The sequence below is a fragment of the Zootoca vivipara genome, chromosome 3 (assembly GCF_963506605.1).
Source record: "Zootoca vivipara chromosome 3, rZooViv1.1, whole genome shotgun sequence".
NCBI lineage: Eukaryota > Metazoa > Chordata > Lepidosauria > Squamata > Lacertidae > Zootoca > Zootoca vivipara.
The window spans coordinates 41,452,441-41,468,355 of NC_083278.1; the positions used below are offsets into that span (position 1 = coordinate 41,452,441).

The 15,915-nt window shown below is 42.9% G+C and overlaps 1 protein-coding gene across 9 annotated transcripts in view; it reads right to left on the reverse strand.

Annotated features, from left to right (window-relative positions):
* BACH2 (BTB domain and CNC homolog 2) overlaps positions 1–15,915 on the reverse strand; it is a 259,533-nt gene that overhangs the window by 91,295 nt on the left and 152,323 nt on the right. For 8 of the 9 annotated variants that reach the window (XM_035109378.2, XM_035109373.2, XM_035109371.2 and 5 more), the window contains one exon: positions 6,890–7,044. The gene's annotated coding sequence lies outside the window, so the exon portion shown is untranslated. Of the gene's footprint in view, positions 1–6,889; positions 7,045–11,074; positions 15,362–15,915 lie in introns of those variants that run through there. The other variant, XM_035109379.2, reaches the window with a different exon arrangement.

The window sequence follows — 15,915 nt, forward strand, 5'->3', positions numbered from 1 at the left end:
CGCTGCAAGCAAAAAAAGAAAGAAAAGGGACTTGTCCCTTGTGCCCACCACCACACTTCTAATGGCAGGGGCAGATGGAACTCAGCTGGCCACAGTAGACGATCTGATGAGTCAGACAAGTTTCATGTGAGTGGGGATGATTAATATATAGTCTGGTTGCAGCCTTTTCAGAAACTGCTTCAAAGTGCTGGTTTTGAACTTTAACGATCAAACATTTAGGGAGCCAGCACTTTGAATTGAGCCTGGAAACAAAGTGGAAACCAATGTAGATGGCATAATTTTGGAATTGTGTGTACAATCTGCCAGTTCTAGTAATATCCTGGTAGCCGCATTCTGTCCCAGATGAAGCTTCATACCTGTTTTTAAAGGCAGTCCCAACATTAGAGCATACAGGCTGACTACAGTGGGAATGGCGCTAGCAAGGTCTGACTTCTCAAGGAAAGGATGCAATTCACATACTGATAAAAGGCATCCCTGGCCGCTGCTGTTGGTCATTCAGGACCACCACCAAGCTGAGAACTTTTTAAGACAGAGGAGCACTACCTGTCCAATACAGATTGGACACCTATTCCTAGATCACAAGAAACCTGAATCAATAGTGCATTGTTCTCGCCCGGATTAAACTTCAGTTTCTACAACTCCAACCACTTCGAAACAATGACAATTCCTACCATGTCGTGTAAAATAAATTTAAAAAGTGGGGTGGGGTGGGAGAGTTCATACTGCAGACTCAGCAATAATCCTTGGGGGCAGTGTTGCAACCAGGAGGTTGAGATCTATGCATGCTAGTATGCATAGATACTAGTATTTCCTCCCCCCCCCAAAAAAAAGATATTTATTGATTTTATAAAACTGATAAATACATAAAACACAAAAATACATAAAACACAAAAGACACAAAAATACAAAATACCAAACAAATAGAAAAGAAAAAGAGATCACATTTATCATTCTTATATCCTAACCTTGTTGACTTCCTCGTATCCCTCCTAACTGCGTTTCCTTGTATTTCATCCTTAGTAATTTCTATATCAAAATTCAATCCTCTTATTTTTACCTTAACAAACATATTTCAATCCTCTTATTTTTACCTTAACAAACATTTCATTTCTTGTTTAACACTTATATCTAAATCTAAAATTACTATAATACCTCTACAAATCCTCCTCTACAACCTCCATATACTTCCAAATCTGCATAGATACTAGTATTTTCTTTGGGAAGTGAGGGCTAGGTAGATGAAGGAAAATACACTGCACTTTCAAAATTGCACACAGATGCTAACAGTCCATCAAAAGATACCTTTAAGTAAAATCATGAATTTAATGGATTTGTGAACATGTTGCAATTCTCTGAAAGCTACAAAACCAAAACCGCAAAGGGTCATAGCTCAGTGCATGGGCGTACCCAGGATCAAAACTAGGGGGGGGCAAGGGGAGGGGCCAAGGCACGGAAGGGGAGGGGCCACAAAGTGGGCGGGAACAGCGAACTCACGCTCCGCCGGGCTGTGCCCCTCCCTAGAAGCAGGGCTGGTGGGCGGAGGCGGAGCCCAGCCCAGCGGAGCGCGAGTTCAGCGTTCCCGCCCGCCGCGCCGCACTCTCTGGTTCCCCGCCGCGCTTGGCCTTGCCAGAGGGCGCGACGGGGAGCTGGAGGGAGGGCGCAGCGCGGCGGGCGGGAATGGCGAACACGCGCTCCGCCGGGCTGTGCCCCTCCCTAGAAGCAGGGCTGGTGGGCGGAGGCGGAGCCCAGCCCAGCGGAGCGCGAGTTCGGCGTTCCCGCCCACCGCGCTGTGCTCCCTGGTTCCCCGCCGCGCTTGGCCTTGCCTGAGGGCGCGCCGGGGAGCTGGAGGGTGGGTGCGGCGCGGCGGGAATGGCGAACTCGCGCTCCGCCGGGCTGTGCTCCGCCTCTGCCCACCAGCCCTGCTTCTAGAGTAGGGCAGCTGCCCTAACTTGCCCCGTGGTGGGTACGCCCTTGGCTCAGTGGAAGAGCAGCTGCTTTGCATGCAGAAGGGTCCCAGGTTAAATCCATGACATTTTCAGGTACAGCTGGGAAGGTTCTCTGCCCCAAACTATCAAGAACCATTGCCCATTTAGTGGAGACAATACTGAGCTATAAACGAATTTTAACATTAAAAGTTACTGTAAGTGTTGTTCAAATGCAAAAGCAACCAAAATGCTTTAAGCTACAGCTCAGAAGGCAATAATATTGTAATGCTATGTCAAATGGACTGCTCTGAAGCAATAATGTAGTACTTGCTAAAAGTACAGTGGTGCCTCGCTAGACGAAATTAATTTGTTCCACGGGTCTTTTCTTATAGCGAAAAATTCGTCTAGCGAATCCCATAGGAATGCACTGAATTTTTTTTTACTTCCCCCCCCATAGGAACGCATTAATTGAATTTCAATGCATTCCTATGGGAAACCGCAATTTGCTAGACGAATTTTTCGTAAAACGCATTCGTCTAGTGAGGTAACCTCCGCTCAAAAAATCCTTTCGTTAAGCGGAAATTTCGTTAAGCAGGGCATTCGTTAAGCGAGGCACCACTGTAGCCATAATGACAGCATTTGCTGGCTCAAAACCCACTCGTTTCACACACACACACACACACACACACACACACACACACTCGTCCTTTAGGCACCACTATGTATGATTCATGCTTGCCGTACACCTTTAATCAGCTTCTTTCATTAGCACAAAGATTTAAGCACATTAATTCACATCCTAAGTGTCCACTCTGAAGTACTGCCTGCAATCTGAAGTACAGTGATGGCCGTGCCAGCATTATGTGCTGATTTTCAACCTTGCACTGGCGTGTATGCAGTCTGCTTCCCTCTAAATATTCCGTTTGCCGCTGTGGCATGTTTTTGAATCAGGCCATAAATCCTTCACCAAGTCTGAATCCAAAGATGGTTATCCTTGAATAGTGTACTTGATACTTTCCAAGTACAGAATAGGCTTAGAGACGCTGGGCCCCTTCAAATGTTACATGGTGGCCACATGCCACAGCATGCACATGCAAGAGGGAGCCTGGAGCTGTACAATGCACAAAGAGAACACACACACACACACACAAAGTGGTTCACTTGCACATCTGAATGAAAATGTGTGAAACCGTTTTCAAGAAAGGGGTAGTTTAAACTCATGCTGGGGACACCAGGAGTGTGAATGACAGATGTCCTTATACAGAATATTTCACGTTCCCAAGCATTGATCCAGTGCAGTTTTTATTCTACGAATTCTTTCTGGGTTATCCTGGTAGAATTATCTGAGCAGCTGCAAATAATCACATGACCCCCAAGACTATGAATAGTGGGCATCACAGTACCCATCCTCGTCTAAAGTAGCAGCATACCCAAAGACAAAAAAAGATCCCAAGTATTACAAGTGGTTCTGGTGGCACTTTCCTGTTTACAAAAAGCTGACATTTCCGAGGTCATTTACATTTATAACGGAATTGGGAAGCTTCAACTAAAAGACCCAAATCTGGGAAATATAGGTCCATATTTTTGTGAGCTTATCAGCAAACTGCACCAAAGCACATGGGATTTTGCCAACCTAAACTTTGTGTTTCAAAGCTTTCTACAGTTGCCTTGAGTTGTGCTTCAATGTTTTCACATTGTGGATTTAAGCTGTCCTCATTCCCATGCTTGCAAGCTGCTACTATAACGTAGTTGTTTCTCTCCTTGACTCTAGTTCACTTTCACTCCTTCCTTCAAAACCAACACAATCACCAACACTGTCAGAAATCTCTTGTGGGAGTTTAAGGCACATTCCAGCCAACCAAAGCACTTGGGATACAAAACAGGGTCAGTAAGGTGTGTTTTGAGAGCCAGATAGGAAAGCCTAGAGGGGCCACATTTGGCCATAAGGTCTGAGGTTCACAAACCTTGATAAATGTAAGAGCCACAGTAGAACTAAAGCAAATACAATAAACAGTGACTCCACTGGGACTCATATTGGGAAGAATAGGATGGGCAATGTTAAGTCATGCTCCATCAATTTAGGCTTTTTGTCCATGTGGAAGACAGGAAATAGGAATGAAATGACCAGCTGTCTGGATAGCTTGACTTTTCGTGTTCCCCTTATCACTCTTTTGACACATGCTACAATGCTCCTAAGCAAAACCTTGGAAGCAGGGAGCTAACACTGAACATGGAGCTCAATGGTACAATCTTCCTGTCCATAGTATAAGGCATGTCCTTCCTTTTACTCAATTGTCCAATGGTACACTATTATTTTATTTAACAACACCATTCACAGAATTGTAGAGTTGGAAGGGACCCCAAGGGTCATCAAATTCAACACCCTGCAATGGTTCACAGCTGGATGCACTGACCCCCTGCACCACAGAGGTGCTTCCTTTAACCATATTATGGTTGTTATGAGGACAAAATGGGTGGTAGTAGAGGCAGGTACCCTGCTTTATAAGAAAGAGTGGAGTATATAAGTAGTAAATTAAGGGTGTAGCATTAAGGGAGTCTGTCCCACTGGTGAACAGCTCTTATAGTCAAAATTCTTCCCGATGTTTAGTCAGAACCTCCTTTCTTGTAACTTGAAGCCACTGGTATGTGTCCTACCCTTCATCCACATGTAGGACATACATAAAGTGGTGTGTGATCAATGCTGTTGCCTCTTGTCCCACAGTTCAGTGCAGGAGCACTTTCTAGTAATTATGAGCATGCGGAAGAATGTGGAGTGTGAATACCAGCAACGTTCACATTCATCACCAGCTATTTTGATTTTCAAAGTTTTGGATTTGTATGAATGGAAGATAATGCTTTTCACTGGCTTTATGGGGAAGCCCTTTGCTCTCAAGATCCATTTGGAGAAGAGAGGGCCAGAGGGCTATTTTGTCCTTGTAATAGTCCATTTGAAGTGGATTACGTTACAAATGGATTATTACAGGTAGCACGGCTCGTACAGGGATGTGGGAAAGCATGCAGGCGCAAGCTATTTCAGAACAGCGCCCCAAAATTCAAGTCAGCTCTGGAAATTAAGCAGTAGAGGGGTCATATCTCATGTGCTTTCCATGTGGAAGGGCTCAAGTTGAATCCCCAACATCTCTAGCTAAAAGGGCCAGGTACCAGCTGAGGTGAGTAATCTAAGACTGACTGGAATACTGCTGCCAGTCAGAGTAGACAATGCTGGGCTTCATGGACAGATGGCGTAACCCAGTATAAGACATGTATTATGGAAACGGTTGGAAACAGTGGGAGAACTCCAGGCTGATACTGGTAAAATATGCAGGGCCATATGATTCTCAGATGCAGAGTACTGCTCCTCCTGCATAACAAACAGCACTGTCTAATTTTAAAACGCACACCCGCATATTATTCTGCTCTCAAAAGCCCATCAGATGAGTTGTCAACAGCTCGAAGAGAAAATAAGAAAAGCACTTGAAAAGTTACAAGGTATGAAGACAGAAATGAAGGGAGGTTCTGTACCCGTCCATGTCCTCCATTTGCCCTGTCTGGGGCAGTTCTATGTTGAAAAGCACGTGGAGCAATAGTCACTGCATCAAATTCAGCCCCGGCATCTAATTAAATACAGCCCTTGTCACCAAGAAAGCAAAAAGAAAAGCAGAAAACAGAAAGAGGACAAGAATCCTGAGGAAATCAGACCACAGGCTTATCTAGCACAGTATTCTCTTCTCTCAGTGGCTAACCAGACAGCTATGGAAAGCCCACAAAGTATTCTTCTGCTGTTCTTCCTTAGCGACTGGTATTTAGAGGCATACTCTTTCTGAGTAGGCATCACTAGGCATGATGTTCGGAAGCGTTCACCCTCTAGCACAGATCAAGGCTAGCCAGAAGTTTCTTGATACCCTAGAGCAGTCAGAGCAGGCATCCCCAAACTTCGGCCCTCCAGATGTTTTGGACTACAATCCCCATCTTCCCTGACCACTGGTCCTGCTAGCTAGGGATCATGGGAGTTGTAGGCCAAAACATCTGGAGGGTCGCAGTTTGGGGATGCCTGGGTCAGAGTAAGGGCAATCTCATGTGAACCAACAGTTACCTTCAGAACTCTCTGAGATGTTCCAGAAAATCCTGGGGGCGCACTCTGTATTTATGCAGCAAGAAAGACACATTGGAAGTCACCGGAATATGTGAGTTCCTAAATTCCTACTTTGATTTTGCTTCGGAATAATGAGCTAAGCACCATTTGAAGTGTGCTACCAAAGGCATCCATCTAGTGCGTTTACGTGGTACACATTTTATATGCAACTGCTTCATTAGGGATAGATTCAAGCAACCAGTTTCTTCTGTTAACACACACTAGCTACCTGCACAGAAATGAGTAACTGGGAATCTGCCATGTAGATAGCACTGTATATTTTGGAAGCTTCGAAAACCCTGATTTCCCTAAAATGCCAATGCTTGGGTACTGAAATGCAGGAGTTGCCACACTGTATGTTTGGGGGGGGGGGGGGAGAGAGATATCTGGCTGAACCTGTAAGCTGATTCGGAGAAGTGATTTATCAGATAGTACAACCTCTTCACACCTCAACTGAAATATTACCCTGTTTTGTGCATATATATGCACAAACACACACCACATCAACTTAGCCTACTTTTGAGAAAAAAAGCCTTAGCTAAAAAAGCCCAAGCTATTTATAAAGTACTTTGTGACAAGTTCAGCTGTGGCAGAAAACATACTTAGGAAGCCCACAATTGACAAAATTACATTCTCCATTTCGTTTTTAAAGAGACAATAAGTACTTCAAGATCAATTTATTCACAGTCTAATGTTATCTGCCGAATTACTGCTTTTAGGATGATTTAACAAGTGCTATATGGATCACCTCCCCCCTTAACAGTTGAAAAAACCCCACTTATTAGCATAGTCTTTTGTTTTTTATGAAATAGGAATCAAAAGCAGGACTTACATGTAACTTTCCCAGGATCTGTGCTGGCTAATATTCTCACGAAACAGGGAAGTGGACAAATGGAGAGATTAGTAGGTTACAGCAATCCATTAAGATAAGAACGCCTGAAGATTCACAGGGCAAGCTTCTGGCAGCTCAGCTTCTCTGGTGGCAACCTAAACATAACAAAACATCAGGGCACATTTCAGAAAACAGGTTTGCATTGGCACAAGCATCCCCTTTCCCCTACAAAATTTTATTATCTCATAATGAATTAAAAGTTATACATTGAGCTTCTGTTCTTCAGTGGCATTAAAGAATTGAGTCAATAAATAAGCATTCTCAGGATATTCTGATGGTGAGCAAAGCCAGAGTCTCTGTCTCTGTCTCTGTCTCTCTCTCACACACACACACACAAACCCACAAAAATTACTAGCCCAGGTAACATTTTTTTAAAAAATTAGCTTGTCTGGTTATACCTACCTGTGTTAGTCATTTGTGGCCTACATAAATGTTTCAGTAGCTTAGCTCTGGAAAATTCCAAATGCTGTTCTGTACAGGCACATAACCTGTCTTTGATGCACCACAAAAAACCACAAAGAAGAAATTACCTTCTGCAATCATGGAACATAGTGCCTTGTACACTGTACTACACTTGTACTATTGTCTGCCAATCTATAAAGTAAGGTGGGACAGAAAGCCTGCATAAACCGTGCTCAATAAATACAGAACTCAAGTTCTACCTGGATTGCTTCCCCAACAATGGTAAAAATCTTAAATAATTTGTAGAGAAATATGAAAAGCACATATCAACAAGTCTATGTGTAGCAAAAGTAGTAGTGTGGGTGTTTGTCTTCATAGAGGCCCATTTGCTTTTCCCAGTCAAATTACAATTGTTCTGGGAAGAAGGTTGGAATGGAGGTGGGAGAAATTTGAGACATGATGGGAAAGTCTGTGGCCTAGTACAGATGTCTCAGCTGTTTCACTCCAGGCTTTATGTGAAAACTAACACAAGAACATAAGAGCAGCCCTGCCAATGGCCCATCTAGTCCAGCTTTCTGTTCTCACGGTAGCTGCCCGGAGGCTTGTAGGCAACCCACAAGCAAGATTCAAGCGCAAGGATTCAGGGAGGAAGATTCTAGCCAAGGCTTCTTTCTGGCATGCCAGATGTACACACCTTTTTCTTTTTCAGCAGGTGGCCATTTCATAGCACGGGACAGTCTTGACGTGGCAGAGCCCAAACATAACTTTGCCACCTCAGTGACGACCAGGTCCACCCTGTTCTTGGAAGGTGTGATTGATGTTCACTGCTGTAGAAGCCTGGGACCACATCCCACACATTTCATTCCGTTTCTGCAAATGTCTCACTCTCTATTTCTCTCCCTGTGTTCCCCAGATATCCTTACACTACACTGAGTGAGCCAGAGCGTATCAAGTTTAACACATGATCTATAAAATGAAAGCAGGAATTTCTCTGCTCAGGGGTCAGACTAGGGTAAGTTGTAATCTAACCTTGTCCTAATGCATTGCTAAACATCTGTGTCTGGTCTTAACTCTATCCCATGCTTCTGTTTTATACAGCCGCTCTTATTCTGAGATGTGGGAATGACTAATAGAAAGGATTTCCTTACACACACACACACACACACACACACACACACACACACACACACACACCAGGCACAAGGAGAACATACTCCCATTGATCAAGATTTGATGTAAAACACCTCCACCCAAGTATATATGAATCCTTTCCCTGCATTGGCTTCACACTCCAAGCCACACAAACAAGGTCGGTACAACAGAATGCAGCTACCGGTATATGCTCATGGAGGTAGTTGTAGATGTAGCCCATAGGTCAACAAAACTAAGTATAGAGATTAGGCTTCCCACAAATCTCTAGAAAGCAATGCTCATCTACCCATGTCTGCTGCTCCAAATGCAATCACACAAACAAACAAACAAACAAACAAACAAACAGGGAGTTTGGTTTGGCAGAAACATTGTTTAAGATTTGTGTTCTGCCTTGAGGCTATTCTACCACAGCTGGAGGCCACTTGTTTGGGAAAATACTCTGGAAGAACGAAATTGCTGAAGAGGAATGGGACGGGGTGGAAGAAAAAGCATTATCTTCCACCAGAACAGGCTTCTAATTCTGCCTGTTCCGGAAACTACCACGACTTCTGAAAGTTATGCAGTAAACCAGCAATACTGATTGCTTCAAATGTTGCAAGATCACCATGGTATGGCATGTGATTTCTGTTTCAGCCTGAATGGACTCAAGCATAAATTAGAATTAATGAAGTGGAAATGATACACTTTAAAAACAAAACACAACAAAGCAGAAGATGGCATAAGTAGAGAGCGTCCTTTCAAGCAGCAATGCACATTTATATAGGGCACTCAAAGTGCTCAGAGCATGTCACATACCGTACATCATCTTAGGATGCTTCACAACATCCCTTTAAGACAAAGCAAGGATTACTGTTCCTATATTGTAAATAATACTGGCTTGCAACACATGGCTTGTCGTAAAATGCAGTGTGTGCTGGGCTGACCTTAAAACCACAAAGGAACTTCAACTAGCTCAAAAATGCAGCAATTCAGCTTCTACCTGGAGCTGTCCACAAAGCCTCCAAACCACCAAATTCTTTCTGAACTTCACTGCTATCAATTTGTGCTAAGGACCAGGTTGTGGCTTTAAACTCCTGCAAGCCTGAGCACAGACTACTAAAGGAAGTTCAATTGTGACAACTATGATGGAATGGACAGATTCTCTGTCTTCCTCCTTACTGGTGAGTTAGGACCACTGAGATATACCACACCCATGTACTTTTCTCTCTAGCAGCACCATCACTATGCTTTTATAACCTTATTCGGAACACACAGAAATTCAAACAGGTATCTTAAGGTGGGGAAAGGCTGCGAAAATGCCCGAGTTTCTCAGACGAAGGTCCCTGACTGAACATATGTAGAATGAACACACGACAAGCGCACGCACGCACACACACAGAGACAGACAGACAGACAGACAGACACACACACACACACACAGAGAGAGAGAGAGAGACTCCAAGACTTCAGCTCATGTGATCAAATAAAAGCTCAGCTCTAGCTCAACCACAAGAGCAAGAGAAAAAACCACTTACAGACACATTGGGGGAAGGTTTAGCAAGTATATAATAGGACCCTGCTTAGTTTTTAGTTTAGATGGATCAGGTCACTTCCCTAAACTTAGTCAAAACAAGTTGTGAATGTTTGAATTCCTTTCTGCACCAAGCAGCATTTGAAGAAACATTGGCACATTATATGCTTAACCTCATCTTGAGGAATAGCAGGCCTGGAAATTTTGAAGCCAAAAACCAAAAAGTTCTTTTTCCTGGAATGAAGTTAGAAATGGAAGTGCCAAAATAAAAACAACTTTTTTTGGGGGGGGGGGCAACTTGATCCCTTTAAAATTCATAGCAGCCCAGCAGAAGACAACTGAATAGTTAACCAAGAATTTCAGCTGCCCCGCCCACTCCAAAAGATAAAGGTGTCCGGGTATTTCAAAATGCACAAAATGACCTGATATAAGTCAGCTTCCTATGTTCCTGTAACACTATATTTGAGGAACTGGTTACAGTTTGGTAGCAGAATACATGCTTTGCATGCAGAAGATCCCAGGTACCTCTTGTCAAAAGGATCATCTAGTTCAATCTCCTTCAATGCAGGAATATTTCACTCCAAGTGGGGCTCGAACCCATGACCATGAGATTATACCAACTGAACTATACCTCAAAAACTATAAGGCATAGGAATTTTTTATTCACACCAGTGACTTTGATATGTGAGATAATCCAATGCAGGAATTTTAATCACAATCTAAGATGTAGTACTTTAAAAAAAAAAGTGGTGATCTGCCAAGGAACAAACCCACTGAAGAAGATAACAGTGGTTACCCAAACCTTGTTGCTGGTTGCAAAGGGGGCCCCATATCACTGCAAGCTTCAGGGCCCCAAAAATGCAGGTCCGCTGCTGCCAACAACTATTTGGAATTCCAAGTTAATTGAAGCAATAAACTATTTACATTTTATCTAGATAGAAATGTTGAAAATTAAGGGGTGTGGGGCAGCTGTGAGTGAAGAAGTGAATCGCTCTATTGGCTTCGCTTTGTGTATGCATATATTGTATCACATACAGTGGTACCTCTGGTTCCGAACTTACAGTAATTCATTCCGGAGGTCCGTTCTTAAGCTGAAACCGTTCTTATCCTGAGGCGCGGTTTCGCTAATGGTGCCTTCCGCTGCGTGTGCGCCTCTGGTGTGTGACTTCCACTCACATCCTGAGGCAAAGTTCGCAACCAGGAGCAACTACAGTGTTGCCTCGCTTAACGAATGCCCTGCTTAATGAAATTTCCACTTAACTAAAGGATTTTTCGAGCGGAGCTTGCCTCGCTAGACGAATGCGTTTTACGAAAAATTCGTCTAGCGAATCGCGGTTTCCCATTGGAATGCATTGAAATTCAATTAATGCGTTCCTATGGGCAAAAAAAGGTCGAAAAAAATCCAGTGCATTCCTATGGGATTCGCTAGACGAATTTTTCGCTATAAGAAAAGACCCGTGGAACGAATTAATTTCGTCTAGCGAGGCACCACTGTACTTCCGAGTTAGCGGAGCTCGTAACCCGAAGCGTGCATAACCCGAAGCGTTCATAACCAGAGGTACCACCTGTATCCATGAATACCAGAAACATGTGGGTCAGGCCAAAGGGCCATAAAACTGAAGCTCTGCCCTTAGGCAGCATAGGATGCATGGAAAGTCATGTTGACATAAGGTGCACAGCAGCAGTTTCTACTGAAAGTTGGACTGCACTTGCACAAGACACACAGCGGGGAAACCTGCCTAAATTTGCATAGTAAGGGCTGGGGCTCATCCGCATGGCTGTACCTCTGTAGGAAACCTTTCTCTGCTCCCCTCCCTTCTAATCTTCCCGCTTCCATGTATATTACTTCTTAATTGTTTTCGAAACACAGGCCCTCCCTAGAGCCGTGGGAGCATGGAATGTGGTTTGATACTTTTGTCTGTGCTTGGCTTGGCTTGGCTTGCACAGGGAAATAGCATACCTAAGCAAAGGGGCGGGGAAACACACCTAGAGACCAAAATCAAATCCATAGATTCCAACACTACTAGAAGACATTTGCATATTTCATTTTAAAAACACATTGCCCTGTTTAATTCATTGCAATTTCATACACTTAATTCAAGCGAATGCCTGTGAATGCCTTGTGTAATGCTCTGGTTTCCCCCTTCCCTTTCCAGAAATATACATCCCTGTTACACAAAGACGTGCTGCCTCAGGAGTAGAGCAGTGTTGGAAACTGAGATATGAAAGCTAGGAGCTAAATGGCACCTTAAACCTAGGTTATGGGTGCTATGGAATGTGTAGGCGTGCTTGTTTATAACAAGAATACAAAGCTGAAAATGAATGAACTACAGCTAAAATATTGTGTTCATTTTTCACATGGTCTAGTCCTTCCCCTGCCCACCCCCCTAATATTCTTAAGATGGTCTCTTCTCCAGTCTTCAGAGAGTACGTGGAAGTGAGGAAGCAGAACAAGGTCCTCTTCTCCTTCCACTCTGCAGTTTTAATCTGAAATCTTAGGCACAGTACTGCGCTCAGAGCTCAGAAACTGCTTGCCATAATAAAATTCCCTGTTGCAATATGTGCCTAGAACAATGGGAGTTTCTAACACTGGAGTAGAGACATTCTCTACAAGAGATAAGAAGATATACTGATGTCAAGTTTCTCACTCATGTGTCTACAACAATCTGCAAGATACTATGATAGCCATGTTCAAATATATAAAAGGATGTCATATAGAAGAGGGTGAAAGGTTGTTTTCTGCTGCTCCAGAGAAGCGGACACGGAGCAATGGATTCAAGCTACAAGAAAGAAGATTCCACCTAAACATTAGGAAGAACTTCCTGACAGTAAGAGCTGTTCGACAGTGGAATTTGCTGCCAAGGAGTGTGGTGGAGTCTCCTTCTTTGGAGGTCTTTAAGCGGAGGCTTGACAGCCATCTGTCAATAATGCTTTGGTGGTGTTTCCTGCTTGGCAGGGGGTTGGACTGGATGGCCCTTGTGGTCTCTTCCAACTCTATGATTCTATGATTTAGGACTTGTCTCTATGGCAGTTTACTGAAGCCTATACCTGCACAACATGGATCCAAGTGCTTGTAGCCCCCTCTAACAACTGATAAATTAGGCTTTTGTGCTAAAATAGCTATACTTGGGTTTTATTCATGCATCCTTTGTGTAAGCATTTCATAGAATCAGAGAATTTTAGTTTTAGAAGGAACAAGGGGTCATCTAGTCCAACCACCTGCAATGCAGGAATTGCTTTGCCCAAAGTGGGGCTCAAACCCACAACCCTGAGATTAAGAGTCTCACAATCTACCTGCATTTTGTCATATATCAACCTTAAACCATCACCACCATCTTTATGAATCGTCTTTCACATAAGCTACATACAAACAACTAAAAATAGGTTAGAAAACAACTAAAGATAGATTTAAATAATAACTAATACCCAAAGCAAAGACCTTTAAAAGGAAACAAAAACAGGCAACTGGAAAAGTTTCTCAAAACAAAAATGTCCTTAGTTGTTTCCATGAAGTACAAACAGTGGGTGCCTGTTGTATTTGCCATATTGCTTTATCACTGCTGTGTTTGCCACCCTTTTCAAGGAAGGGCAGGATATAACTTTAAATAATTAGAAGAAGAAAGAGGCAAAGCAGTTTCTCATGTAACTCTTCTACATTAGGAACAAGCAACATTGCTGCAATGTTTCCCCTCAATCTACGCAGAAGAGTGGCATGGCTCACAGATGCAAGCAGCCACTTAGGTGCTAGGTGGGGCAGGCAAAAGCAATAAAAGAATGGGAAAAGAAATCACACAGAGGGTTCAGATATGCCAACCATGACCAAACACACACAGCTGTTTAGGATTGCCAACACCATGCATTATTATGTTAGGTGTCATTTGTTACTGGTAACATTTGCTTCTCCTCCAGATGCGATAAGTAAAAGCTTTGCAAATACTATTTACACTAGTAGCTCTGGTGGTGAATATGGGGATCCTGAGATTGAGTTAGCTGAGATGTTGCAGGCCTTCTGCAGGCTAAAGCTAAATCAAATTCGGAGTTAGCACAGAAAAGTCACAATAGTACACGCAAGCCTTATGCTCCAATCCTCGGAGTGCTTTCTTGGCTCAGGTTTGAGCAGGTGGAGTACCTTAAGGACGGGACTGTTAAATCATTGAATTCAATACCATGAATGCAAAGCACGTATTTAAAACAACAGCAATTATATGACCTCAAATGTAGTAACATCCTGTCTTTGCTAATACTTCCAACAAGTCCCATCAAATGCCGTGACTGAATCAGACAGCACTACAGGCAGTGAAATCATTCACTAGGAATTAGTTCTCCAATCCAAAAATTAGATGTGCCAGACAGTTCCAACTTCAGTTTCCTCCCTCCCCGCTCCCTCATAATTGCAGCAGGATTGGATGGATTTTACTAAGAGGAATCTATGGGACTGCTAACGTCCAGTGAATTTAGACTACCAATGAACAAGCAATAATAAATATAATGCACTTGTTTTTTTCAAAGTTTTGTTTTATTTCTGTCTGTCATTCAGAAACATATTTTGCATCTCGGCTTCTGAGTCACCAATTTAACATACACCCTGATTGAAATGACTAATAAAGGGAAGTCAGCAAGTGCTACAGTTTGACTCAGTTGTTTCTTTAACACATGAAAATACAGATACAAATTTCCCCAGTTATAATTGTAAAGGGAAAGATCTATACGTCATATACTTCATCCTATTAGCTGGACTACTTTTATTACACAGATCCAAAGAAGTCTTCTGCCCAAGCTTATTACCTCTTTTCTGACTGAGCAGTGATGTAGAACACAAATCTGACTTCAACTATAAAACAAAAACTATTCCTAAAAAGAACCTAACACGAAACCGAAACTCGGAAACTGCCATAGCATTGAATGCTTGAGTCATCAATTACTTTTCTCTATTAATAACCAATACTGACTCAATTTGGGGTTTTGTTTATTTCTTTTATTTACCATCTGCTGATGTTTTAAAAACTCGTGGATAAACAAAACCATAGAATTCCACATGTGCTCCCAAATCTGTTTAATTGAAGAAAACATACCTCAGAGGCAGATTTTGCTTATGCATTGACATTGTGAATCATACTTTAATACAAGGGGCAGGGGAGAGGATGAATGATGGCAATTATGACAGAGACCAGGGCCGGCTCTAGGGGTAGGCTGGGTGGCGCGGGGCCGGCAGGGGGGCGCTGCGCGGCAAAGCCGCGTGGAAGCCGTGCTGTGTGCTGCACCCACCCACCAGGGTGAGGGCACCGGAGCGATCTCCGCACCACGGCGCCCGGGCGCCAGACATGCTTGAGACGGCCCTGACAGAGACTAACTCTAGAAATGGATTCCAAGTCCAAGTTCGACTTTCTGGGGTAAAAGATATATATATATATATATATATATATATATATATATATATATATATATATATATATATATATATTTTACTATATTCCTTCACAAGTTTCCATCAAAAGAAAATTAAATGAACATTTAGTCTTTAAAGTCCCACACTAAAGTCTCTTTCTGACAAGAATGAAAAATTCAGAGAAATCTTTTAGGAGGTAGTGACTGATTTCTACCCCAATGTTAAGCAGGAGCACATGTACTGTATTTTATCCAAAAAAAGAGAAGTCACTCAGCTTCAAGTGTGCTCTATGAAAAATGCTTTACACCAACTAGGAAATATGTAGCACTACAGACATGTGTTGTTGTAATGAGTTCATGGTGGCATCAATCTACAAATCTCCACATGAAGCTGAAGGCTTGTCATGAGACTCTAGCCCTGTGCAACTTTAAAAGAGAATGTCAACACTGCCAGTGTTGAGGTCAGAACTGGTGACCAACCTTTCCTAAACGACAGCATACAAGTACCTATTTTTCC